This window comes from Arachis ipaensis, chromosome B9 (genome assembly GCF_059453495.1).
Source record: "Arachis ipaensis isolate K30076 ecotype BB chromosome B9, ASM5945349v1, whole genome shotgun sequence".
Lineage (NCBI taxonomy): Eukaryota > Viridiplantae > Streptophyta > Magnoliopsida > Fabales > Fabaceae > Arachis > Arachis ipaensis.
In genome coordinates, this window is record NC_142444.1 from 28,865,250 (window position 1) to 28,877,601 (window position 12,352).

At 31.7% G+C, this 12,352-nt stretch overlaps 2 non-coding genes across 2 annotated transcripts; both read right to left on the reverse strand.

Moving 5' to 3' along the window:
• Positions 1–9,273: 9,273 nt before the first annotated feature.
• On the reverse strand, positions 9,274–9,347 carry TRNAW-CCA (transfer RNA tryptophan (anticodon CCA)). The gene has a single exon. It is a non-coding gene; the product is annotated as a tRNA-Trp (tRNA).
• Positions 9,348–9,540: 193 nt separating this feature from the next.
• Positions 9,541–9,614, reverse strand: TRNAP-UGG (transfer RNA proline (anticodon UGG)). Its single transcript has one exon. It is a non-coding gene; the product is annotated as a tRNA-Pro (tRNA).
• Between the last annotated feature and the right edge of the window lie 2,738 nt (positions 9,615–12,352).

The window sequence follows — 12,352 nt, forward strand, 5'->3', positions numbered from 1 at the left end:
TTAGAGAAAATATTTTAAGCCACCACCTTCTACGATTGTGGTACTCTAACTTCAAAACCCAGTATACACAAGTTCACAATTTCAAATTAAGTAACATTACTAAGACTTGGTTGATTAATTATTTTCTTATGATTTCACATAACTACATGAATATATATACCTGTAACACAGAAAACAGAGTTGCTCCATTTGCATGAGCAAGAGAAAGGCCCATCCATACCTTCAAAAATAATGTTTTGAACAATTAGATCCATGATTGAGCAAATGAATAGTACAAGCCATTCAAATAGTTGGGCTTAAAAAAAAATAAACCACAGAAAATGCATCCGAAATTATTTTGATGCCCTCAAATAATTTAAAAACATGTCAAAATATTTAATCGTGATCATAGACTTACTCCATTAATAAAAAACCTGATGTAACTTACTTGCTAATGTTAGAGAGTCTCACTTGGTATGAAAAACTATTTTTGCCAAATCATTCTTTTTTATTAAGGTAAAACGTCTCAATTTATAGATATACATTTTTGTCACGCTTTTAAATAATTTGAAGATATTTATGTCAATAACAAAATTTAAAAATATTTTTGTCAACAACAAAATAATTCAGATGTATTTTTTGTGATTTACTTATTAAAAAATATAATAGGTTCAATAACTTATATATGGAGAAATCATAATTGTGCTCTAAAATTTTATGTAGTACTACACCACAGAAGGCGCCTAGAGGATCCAAAAGATTTCAATTGAAAAGTGAAGGCACATTTGTGGCCATGCCAACAGCCATATCCTCTTATCTGCATATTTCCAAATCAACATTAGCATGTTCCTTTTGGTGGAATTTTCAACATATTGATGAAAAATTGAATAATGCATTTCCCTTTTAGAATAATTAAACTACTTTTCACATGGGACATCATGGCCTAAGAAAAACATCATATCGTGTCTGCCTGAATATTGAGACAGTTTAGCAAGATAGCGCAGTCATAATACAGCCTGAGAACGAAGCTAAAATAAAAAAGAAAAAAAGAAAATCAAACTGTTGAATGCAATTCAAATTAAGGTTTAATTATTTTGTTGGTCCTATAATTTCGTGAACTTTTCAATTAGGTCCTTATACATTTTTTCTTTTTAATTGAGTCTCTGCACTAATTTTTTTTCAATTAAATTCTTCTTAGTAGTAATTGACTTAATTTTATAGAGACCCAACTAAAAAAAAAAGAATTGGTATAGGGACCTAAATAAAAGAAAAAAAAAAGTGTAGGGACCTAATTAAAAAAAATTTAGTGCAAGGACTCAATTAAAAGGAAAAAAAGTATAAGAACCTAATTGAAAATTTCGCGAAACTATAGGACCAATAGAGTAATTAAACCTTCAAATTATATAGAAAATATCACATATATATAGGGCGCACCCATTAGAACTTGGACATTGAGGGAAAATAATCAATGGAGCATGTTGCTGATAAAAAAAAATATTAATTAAAATATTAAATATAATATGATCTTACTAATTTTACTATAAAATATATTTTTATTATAAAAAACAATTTTGGAGCTGAGCTGGATGACTTAGAGTATAATTCAAATTCGATTCAAAAATAAAATCAGATAAAAATAACAAATTCGAATTCGACAAAATATGTCTTAAGTCCAGACCGAATTTTAGACTAAGTCGACTCTTGAATACCCATAAATGGTATATAAGACGCGAACGTCTTTGACAAAAAAAGTTAAATGTGGTCCTTAGTTCGAATATGACAAACGTGTGGCTATACTTTAATTCGTACAGGTGGTATGGGATGTATGAAATTTGCCCTAGAATTTTTAGTATTTGCAAATCAGTTTATGATAGTCCGGTCTCTATTAGCTTAATAATAAAGCATTAGGTTATTGACAAATGTGACAAAATCATTATTAGGCTTTATTGGAGCATAACGTGCTTTATTGGAGTATCGTGAACATGGTCGATTTTTTGCAAGAGAGATAAACAAAAAATATTCATTTACAGGTACAAAAAAAATGTAGTTGCTATGGGCTAATTTGCTAGGCCATTCTAAAAGGATAAGCAGTCGTTGTTAAATGAGATTTGGATAGTGTTAAAAAAAATCAATTTTGATAACAAAATGTGCAAATATACGTTTGTGTTATGATAAAAAAAATATACGTTTGTGCCGTGAAAATTAGCTCTAAATTTGGTTATATAAAATGTGACAATCATTTTATGTTCTGCAAAATTAACGTTAATATGTGAGTAAGATATAGTAGTCATGTTAGATAATAGTGTAGACAGATAATAATAACTTAGGTAGTTGCAATTTTTGTTAAGGAAGTGGTGCAACAGATTGATAAAGCATAATCGCATGTATCTAGTGCGTAAGGCTGGTATTATGTAACTTATTTGGTACGATTAACTAGTGTAATCATAGAAGAAGGGAATAGAAGATGGACCACATTATGCTGGTAAGTTTTATAAAGCATATTTTCTTAGTAATTTAGGCTGTAATAGCCATAGACAGGAGAAAATAAATCACCTGTAACCAGTGAGATAGCTTTCCAAAAAACTTAATGTAGTATATGAGTAGCAATGTCGAACTTATATAACAGTATAACCCACATGTTGTGAGTCTTATAAAGTATGAAAAGAATGTAGATATTCACTAGCTTCTAGCTTCCTAGAAGGTTCGGACGGCAAAGATTGTCACCAGTTCACGGTTGACAACCTTGAACACCCTAACATGTTCGGGCTTGAAGTTGCACAAGCGAACAAAATCTAACCACCTTCCAAAAAATTACCCTAAAACTGCTATTTCTTTTTCCACTGTATCGGTGTAGCATGTTGTAACCTCAATGTGGTTGTGTGCAAATTAGATTGGGTGCTTCTAACTAGTGAAATGGCTCAGATGCGACACGTTTGGTTGATTGCAACATAAGAACAAATTATTAATAGATAGATAGTAAAGCAGAAAGCACATATATAAATATAAATTAGTATAAGCATACAATGTATAAAATTAGTATTAAATAAAGAACAAGTTGTAGTTAGTTTGACTTACAAACAAGTGTGAGCACAATATGGGGCAGTTAGGTCTATTTGGTGTTGAATTTTGTGGCAACGACTTTAGCCCTCTCGGATGAAAGATTGTTGATACATTTGGTACCCTTGAACTTGCCTTTAGTTTCAGAGGGTTGTCCTTCTAACTGGTGGGACTGGTAGGTATTTTCGAGTCCATCAAAATCAAAGATATGGACTTGTAAATCAGAGTTGTCTTTGTGTTTGAAAAAGAGAATGGAGTCTTGAGTGATTTAGTACATTCGGTAGAACTGTGACTAACCTCGTGCCAATGTGATGTTTCCATCTTCTTATAGTATCTAGTGGCACTGAATATGGACACCCCTTCCATTAGGGACCACTAGGTTAATGTAGGTGTTCTGGTTCAGCAGCACATCTGGAGTGATTGGAAGGGACTGTTCAACAGCGTACAACTGTGGTTAAGATATTGAGCATTGTAAGAAAATCTAATTTTGTTGTGAAAGAGCTTAGCAAGTCATACCAAAGTAGTTTTGGAGAAGATTAGGGTTTGGGATTGTGGCTTACCAGTTTGAAAAAGCTTGGCCTGATTTCTTGCTTTAAAAAACATAGACAGTCTTCTTGGTGGTGACTTTGACCACTTGTTGCTGGTTGCTTACCTTTGGAGAAAGACATGTGCGCCTAATACAAAAAGCATGAGAATGGAATTCAAAGTCTACTAAAAGTGTAACAAAAATAAGGAAGGAGAGTTCCCGTTTTATTTTTTCAAACAGTACAATTCGAGTTTACTAATGTCATAACAAAAAGAAGGAAGGAGAGATCCGTTTAATCTTTGAAACAGTGCAATTAGAGTTTGCTGGAAGTGTAAAAAAGATAGAAAGAATACAAACAAACATGCAACTAAAAATGGCTATTGTTGATGGAAAAAAAAAACTAAGAAGGAGCCATTAGACGTCGTATAGGATTTTGTTATTTCAATTCTCTATGAAATGGACGTGGAGACGAGAAGAACACAACGATTATGAGATATTGGACGAATGAAGCGGCATGGGTTACCTAATCAATCGTAGGTGGTAGAGCTGCAAAATAGCGTAATAAGGGAGAATCTAAAAGACTTCTTAGTGGGAGGCAAAGCGTTGAAGCATACTTCTTTGGGTGATGGAGATTGTGGATAAAGACAGGTAGTTGAAAGGGGGGCAAGTGTATACAGACTCCCTCCATTGCATTGCCTTTTTAACTCTGCGTTGTAGACTTAGGTCAAAATAGTTGGATGTGGTTGTTTTTTTGTTTTGGTTTATATGGGCTCCCTTTGATCGAAAAAAAAAAAGGTCTAAGCAGACAGGATGAAACTCACCATATAGTTCAGACAGTCCTAAGCGCAGTGGATTGAGTATAATAATTAAAATTTTCTATCAACACTAATTTAAATTAAAAGAAAAAGTAAAGCTATGACTAATCTATATAAACAACTGTAATAGAGTAAATAGATTAAACAATTTTTTCGTTCTGGTGTTTCTCATTTTGTGAAATACTGAGAAAAAGCGTTAGTCATGAAAACATTAAAAACAAAAAAAACAACAACAACAACAATAATAACACGGTGAATTCTATCCTAGCGTTGTTTCAAATAAATGGTTAAACACCAATTATGATATAATTAATAACTACTGAATGAAATAGATTGTGTCACTATAATTAACAGTAACTCCTACATTAATCTGAATTTTGATAACGTAAACAATTTACCATAATAATAATAATAATAATAATATTTAAATTAACAATAGTATTATTTAAATTATAATAAAATAAAATATAACTACAGAATATATTGACCTATGTAAGGTTTAGGGTTAGGGGAATTAACATCTATAATGAAGCTTTAGCTTTATACTCGATTATGGTTTGGGTTTGGGTGTAAGATTTAGGGTTTGAGATTTAGGGTTTAGTGTTTTCTCGTAGGGTTTAGGGTTTATTGTCTACTCTTTAGTATTAATGGTTTAGGGCTTAGTGTTTACTCTTTAGGGTTTGTTTAGGGTTTAGGATTAAGGATTTAATGTTTACTCGTTAAGGTTTAGGATTTTAGTGTTTAGGGCCTAAGAATTATAATAGTAAATAATTATAACTACAATAGTAATAATAACATTGGTGAATAATAATAATATTTAAATTAACAATAATAATAATAATGTTTAAATTAACAATAATAATGTTACTTTACAATAAAATAAAATATATGTACAGAATATATTGTGTAAATTCCGCTAAATTAGTAAATAATTAGTCAATAAATTAAATTTTAATAAAGAAAATTAAAAATATGAATATTATATTAAATTAGGATAGAGTTCATTAAAACAATAATTTTGATACAAATTTCAAAGAATTTAGCCCAAAATTAGGCCGAACAGGTCGAAACAGATAAACCGGGCCAAAATGGGCCAAGGCCCAATTCTAGCCCAACAATACACAAGCACACACAGCTTTCCTTCCTTCCTCCCTCATTTCATTCACGGTGGAAACACTCTTGGAGAAGGGAAGAAGAACATAATCCTAACCTTGTGATCAAACCACTATAACTTCTCACTCCGAACTCCGATCACCGCACCGTTTGTGGCTACGCGACCGCCGCGTCGAGTTCTACAATTCTACTAAAACAATTTTATAGGTAAGGCTCATCTCTCATATCAGCCTCTTATTCTCTTGAATTTTCGAAAATTTGGGGCTTTGGTTATTGAAATTCTATGTCTTGATGTTTAGGCTCAAATTAACTTGAAGAAAATATTCACTCTTGCTTGTGTGATCCTTGGATAAGGTGAGAATCATCAACCCTAGTTAATTCTTTAATTTTGTATATTGGGTATTGAATTTGGGTATGATATATGTGAATTAGGCTTGTATATGTATATATTGAAGTTGATTGAGTACATTGGCGGCTTGGTAGAGATTGGGAGGTCTTGCCTTGGAGATTTTGAACCTTGAGGGTTACTTTTGGTGCCTTGGTGGTGTTTCAGGGTATACGCAGAAATTGGCCAAGGTATGGTTTAGGTTTCACGTATCTAATATATAATATTCTGTGAAAACTTATGCTAGATGACCATAGGATAGGATTTGAATGCATATGTATGTTAGATTGTTTAGTGCCTTGAGAATAATTGTGAATTAAGCTAGGAGTTGATTGTTGTTGATATTGGATATGAAATAACGAATGTATGAATGATGTGTTAATGAGGATTGCCATGTTGATGGTAATGGTCTTGTATGGATGATTATGTTGTTGTAGGAATGAAATTAATGTACTAGAAATTACTAGAATTGTTAAATTGGAGTTTGATGGGTGGTGATTGAATGTGGAGTGATGTTGTTATGATATTGTATGAGTTGGAGCTAAAATTTCATGTTATAGGTTGATTTTGAAAGGTCATTTGATGGAAAATGGAGGTTTTGAAGTTTTATAAAAAAAAAAATTTGGGTTTTGGCCAAAATTTGGCAAGCCATAACTCGGCTTCCAGACCCCCAAATTATTTCAAACTTATTTTATACAAAAATTAAGTCTGTAAAATTTACACCATTCGAAGAACGGAAGAAAAATTATTTAAAACGGAAAAGTTATGCCCGTCGGAAGTTTGAGGTTTTAAATTGAAATTCTGCAGATTTCAGTCTTAGCAAAATTTTTGGCTAAAAAGCCTTGCATGCGTATGCATACACCCTTACATGCATTGATTACATTCTGTTTAGTACCTATGCATACGCATACATGTGCATGCGTACGCATAGCACCTAAGAAAAAGGTGTGTTGCGTACACATACAGGAGCCACACGCATGCATTTAATTCTTTCCAGCATACATACATGGCTTGCCACCATGTGTTCCAAGTTGAGACTCGATACTCTGTTGACCCTACGTCGTAAGAGTGACCGGGCATGTATAAATTCCTGGGAATGATTATTCCCCATTGAGTAAAATTATATATGAATGCATGATTTACGAATGAAATGAGAAAAAGCTATGCATAGACTCATGGGAATGCGTGACGGGGACAGTCCAAGGGTTTTGGACTTGTCGGATTGGCTTGATAACCGATAGATGAGCCTCATCAGCCATAGGATAGGCATACATCATATGTATTTTGTTTGTTTGTTTGTTATGCCTTATTTGAGAATGCCTAACTGTATATATTATGTTAATTGTGATAATTGTTACTTGCACTACTTGTTTTCTACCTCTGTTTGCAATTGTCTGTTTGTCTGTCTTTGCAAACTCACTGGAGATGGAGGAACGGAGGAAAGGTGAAAAGGTTTAGTGTTAAGGTTAAGTTTAAGTTGAGTTTAGAATTTCCTAGACACCTACCCCTTTTATGGTTTCTATTTAGTAACTTAAGCTTTATAATCTGAGTGTCAGCATTCTAGGATTGCCTCTGGCATTCCCAGGACCTTATATATTATGTGCATGGCACCTTTACCATGCTGAGAACCTCTGGTTCTCACCTTATACTGTGTTGTTGTTTTTCAGATGCAGGTTGAGAGGCTCCTCGCTAGGCGTCTGGACTTCTAAAGCGGAGTGGTTTCTGGGTTCCTTTTTGCTATATAGTTCATATGTATATATACTTAGCTTTTTTCTCCGAATGACTTGTTTATTTTGATCCTCTTAGAGGTTTATGGAGAGTTAGGGTTTTGGCAATGTATTTGGGTTTGGGATTTGTATATATATGTGTAAATACTCTCCGGCTAGCCTTGGCTTTACAGGCTGAGTTAGGAGCTAGTTATTTTGTATCCTTGACTCTCTATTCTCACTTTTGTTTATTTATATCTATGATCATTAGGTTTCTTCACGCGCAACTAATCCCGTTTCCTGAGTGTTGTGCTTTTATTTTCGCGATTTTTGTTTCACCTGTTTGTTTTTCAAGGCTCCTAGTTATTATATTCTTTTTGAATATATATATATTTGATGACAGAAAAAAAAGACTCTTTCGTGGTTGATAGAGTTTTCTTTTTAAATAAGATATGGAAAGACAAAAAAACTGCGGAACCCGAGTTTGAGGGATGGGATCTCATATCCTTTTTCTTCTGTTGTAGTATAGTAAAGGAATGGAATCCACGACTAAATCTAATGATAAAAAAGTGAAAGGGCATTCTAAGGTAACTCGTTTTTTGTTTTAAATAAAAAAATCGAACAAATTACATACAATAAAAAAGAGGGGGCCCGATTTTTCCGATTTTTTTCCATAGAAATTCAAGAATTAAGTTAAACAACAAAGTTCTTTTTTATTATTATAATTTTAATTATTTTATTAATATCTTTTTTTAATTCTTTATTTTAAATTATTAAATATTTCGAAATAGAACTGAATAAATATTCTATTTTAGAATAGAAAGAAGAAATATAAATATTCTAGAAACTAGAAATAAAAAATAATTTGAAATTCTTTTTGGATTATTTTACTCAACTTACGAGTTGCTCAAAAAATCTGTTGATTTTGAACCATAGGATGGATAGTTGTCATAGGTGATGAATTGATTTCTTACCGATGTCACTCTATTTTTGTTTGTCTATAATGATTGATAAATCCACAAATCTCAATTGTATTTCTCAAATGGTATCTTTTTCTTCTTCTCCTATTCGATTGTATTTCCTTGGAAACTTAGGGAAGTGCTTTGTAAACATACGTATAAAAAGAACTTATTTCATTTAGTTTATTTATGCCCACTATAACTAGTTATTTCGGTTTTCTACTAGCGGCTTTTAGCATAACCTCAGCTCTTTTTATCAGTCTGAGTAAGATACGACTTATTTGATTTTCAAATTGGAATTGAATTAGAGATTTTCTAATACTACTAGATATTCTTGAGTTCTTTATCATGTTAATTTCCAATTCTTGCTTGATCATTGAGATTCGTGGTCAATACAGATTAATTAATATTTAGTTTAAGTATAAAGGATATATATTACCTCCCCTTTTCCTTCCCTTTCAAACAAAAAAGAATGATTGAAGTTTTTCTATTTGGAATTGTGTTAGGACTAATCCCTATTACTTTGGCTGGATTATTCCTAACTGCATATTTACAATACCGACGTGGTGATCAATTGGACCTTTGATTAATTAACATCTCGTTTGTTTAGTGATGTTTATTGACCTCCTATTTCTTTTCTTTGTTTTAACCACAATCCCCAGGAGGTCAAATTCAGCCTTTAAACTACTGTTTAATTATTTCATTGTCATTCTCAATATAACAAGAATGGAATCACGCTCTGTAGGATTTGAACCTACGACATCGGGTTTTGGAGACCCACGTTCTACCGAACTGAACTAAGAGCGCTTATTATTTATTTTTTTTTAATAACATAATAATATTATATTAATAAAATATTATTAAATTTTAAGTGACCCCAATACATCTTGCTTGCATATATCATATACTATATATAAATATTGATATATATGTATCTCCAATTTGAATCGGTCTCAATTGATCCCTTGTTACTTCTCCTACGATAAGTATTAGTTCGAGATAGGGATGACAGGATTTGAACCCGTGACATTTTGTACCCAAAACAAACGCGCTACCAAGCTGCGCTACATCCCTTTCAATTGGTTTCCTATGTCATTGTAAAGAATCTTTGTCTTGTTTTCCACATTTTCTCCGTTGTATATATATTATATAATATAAAATAATATATAATATAATTAAGAATATAAAAATTCTTATATTCTAATCAGAAAAATTTTAATATAATAATCAAAGAAAGACTTCTTAAGTTAATAAATAATTTAAATAATAATAAATAGAAAATTTTCCTAACATGGAAATCTATTTCATTTTTATGGAATGTTCGGGCAGAAATAGACCCCTTTTTATTAGAAAACAAAAAAGCTATCGAATGAATCGTTGTACATTTCAAATTTGAATTAAGAATTCGGCAGAAAATCCAAGTGGTTATTAACAAAATAACTATTTTTTTATAGTCTTATATAAAATTATGTATTAGAAATTGAAATAAAGAAAAAAGGAGGATTAAAAATGCAAGATCTTAAAACATATCTCTCCGTGGCACCAGTGGTAAGTACTCTATGGTTCGGAGCTTTAGCGGGTCTATTGATCGAAATCAATCGTTTTTTTCCGGATGCATTGATATTCCCCTTTTTTTAATTATAGTTACTGTCGCAGGAAGCGGTGAAGAGGATTCGAAATCGAAAAAAATATCAAAAATTCCTCCTATTTTTTTTTTTAGAATTCGAATCGAATAGAATAAGTTAGAAAAGAGAAAGAATAAAAGAAAAGGTGGATTTGTCCTTCGCGAAACTCGAAATCTGGTACAGGCTTCAATGGAATTGAATGAATAATTCAATTCCATTCTTAATATTAAGAGAGTGAGACCGGAAATGGAAATAGAATAGTTAGGTTGGCGGCAACAATATCATTTAAGATACTTAAATGAAAACCAAAATACTGTACTGCGATTCGAAAAATTGTTTGAAATCCTTGTTTTGTTTGTATTACCTCAATTTTCCGGTAATATATTAATTGAAACGAAATTGGATTTAGAATTATCAACTTTTATTTCTTTGTCATTCCTTTCTTCGTCGAATACAAAAATAGATAGATAAGTGAATCCAAAATCAAAAGAAAAGGAGGTTCATGGCCAAGGGTAAAGATATCCGAGTAAGGGTTATTTTGGAATGTACCTGTTGTGCTCAAAAGAGTGTTAATAAGGAATCGACGGGTATTTCCAGATATATTACTCAAAAGAATCGACACAATACGCCCAGTCGATTAGAATTAAGAAAATTCTGTTCTTGTTGTTGCAAACATACGATTCATGCAGAGATAAAGAAATAGAAAGCAGAGATAAAGAAATAGAAAAAAGGATTGTTTGTGTGTCACCTTGCCAAACAAAGAATATGAAGAATGATACATATTCTAATATTTATATAGATGCATTTTCTAATTTATATATAATCTAATTTAGATTATATATAACATAATAGATAAAATAAATTTCATTGTATAAGTATACATAAAAAAACCCTTTTGTTAAGAAATAGAATTCTCGGGATAGGAATAAACAAATCATGGATAAATCTAAGCGACTCTTTCTTAAACCCAAACGATCTTTTCGTAGGCGTTTGCCCCCGATCCAATCGGGGGATCGAATTGATTATAAAAACATGAGTTTAATTAGTCGATTTATTAGTGAACAAGGAAAAATATTATCTAGACGGGTGAATAGATTGACCTTAAAACAACAACGATTAATTACGATTGCTATAAAACAAGCTCGTATTTTATCTTCGTTACCCTTTCTTAATAATGAAAAAAAGATTCTTAATAATGAAAAAAAATTTGAAAAAATTGAGTCAACCGCTAGAACTACTACTACCGGTTAAAAAAAAAAATTAGAGTTATTGTTCAAGTGAATTCAAATTGGAATTGAAACACAAATCAAATGTGGATTGATGTTTTGTTCGAAAACGAAAACTATGACAATCAAATTTTGATTGTTGTCTTGTAAGAAAAAAGATAATCTATAACGAAGAATCAATCTTTTTTTTATTGAGCCGTGCTTGTTCATTTTGATGACTTTATCATATGAATTCTATTTTATCATACAAATCCCTACTCTACTACCTTCCCGGAGTTCATTCTCCGGGGAATTCTTATTTTATGTTATGATTTCGTTGGCAATCATAAGAAGGCAATTCCCCTTTAAGATACCCATTTGTGCTACTATTTTACGATTAAGAAGCAATTGCCCCTTGTACATATTATACAATAAATTACTATACCTATTGTATTGTTTTTTTTTATTCTTACCAATTATTGCATTTATTCGATGGATCCACAAACCGCGAAACCCTCTTTTTTTCCTATCTCTATCCCTATTAGCCGAAACCAACGCTTTGATTTTCTGTTGACTAATAGTTCGAGTAAGTCTTGAATGAGCCCCCCGAAAGCTTGATGTAAATAAACGAATTTGTGTCCTACGTTTCCGAGCTATATATCCTCGTTTAATTCTGGTCATTGAGTAAATGATACTTTGATGAATAACAATTCGATTTTTTTCTTTCAGTTATTCTTTTTTCCTGCCCAGTCTATTAATAACAAAAATGGATTCTTCCAATGTATAAAGTAAGAATTTCAATGGCTTTTGCTACTATAACCTTCCTGACCACCATTTTTTGCTTTTTATTTAAAAGCGTTTAACCTATCCATATGAAAGTGTATTGAATTGAGAAAAAACATAGTAAATAAAATAGAAATAGATAAAGAAATGGTGGGTTCCATCGTTTCTATGATTACTTTTTAAACGGCGAGATCCTCTC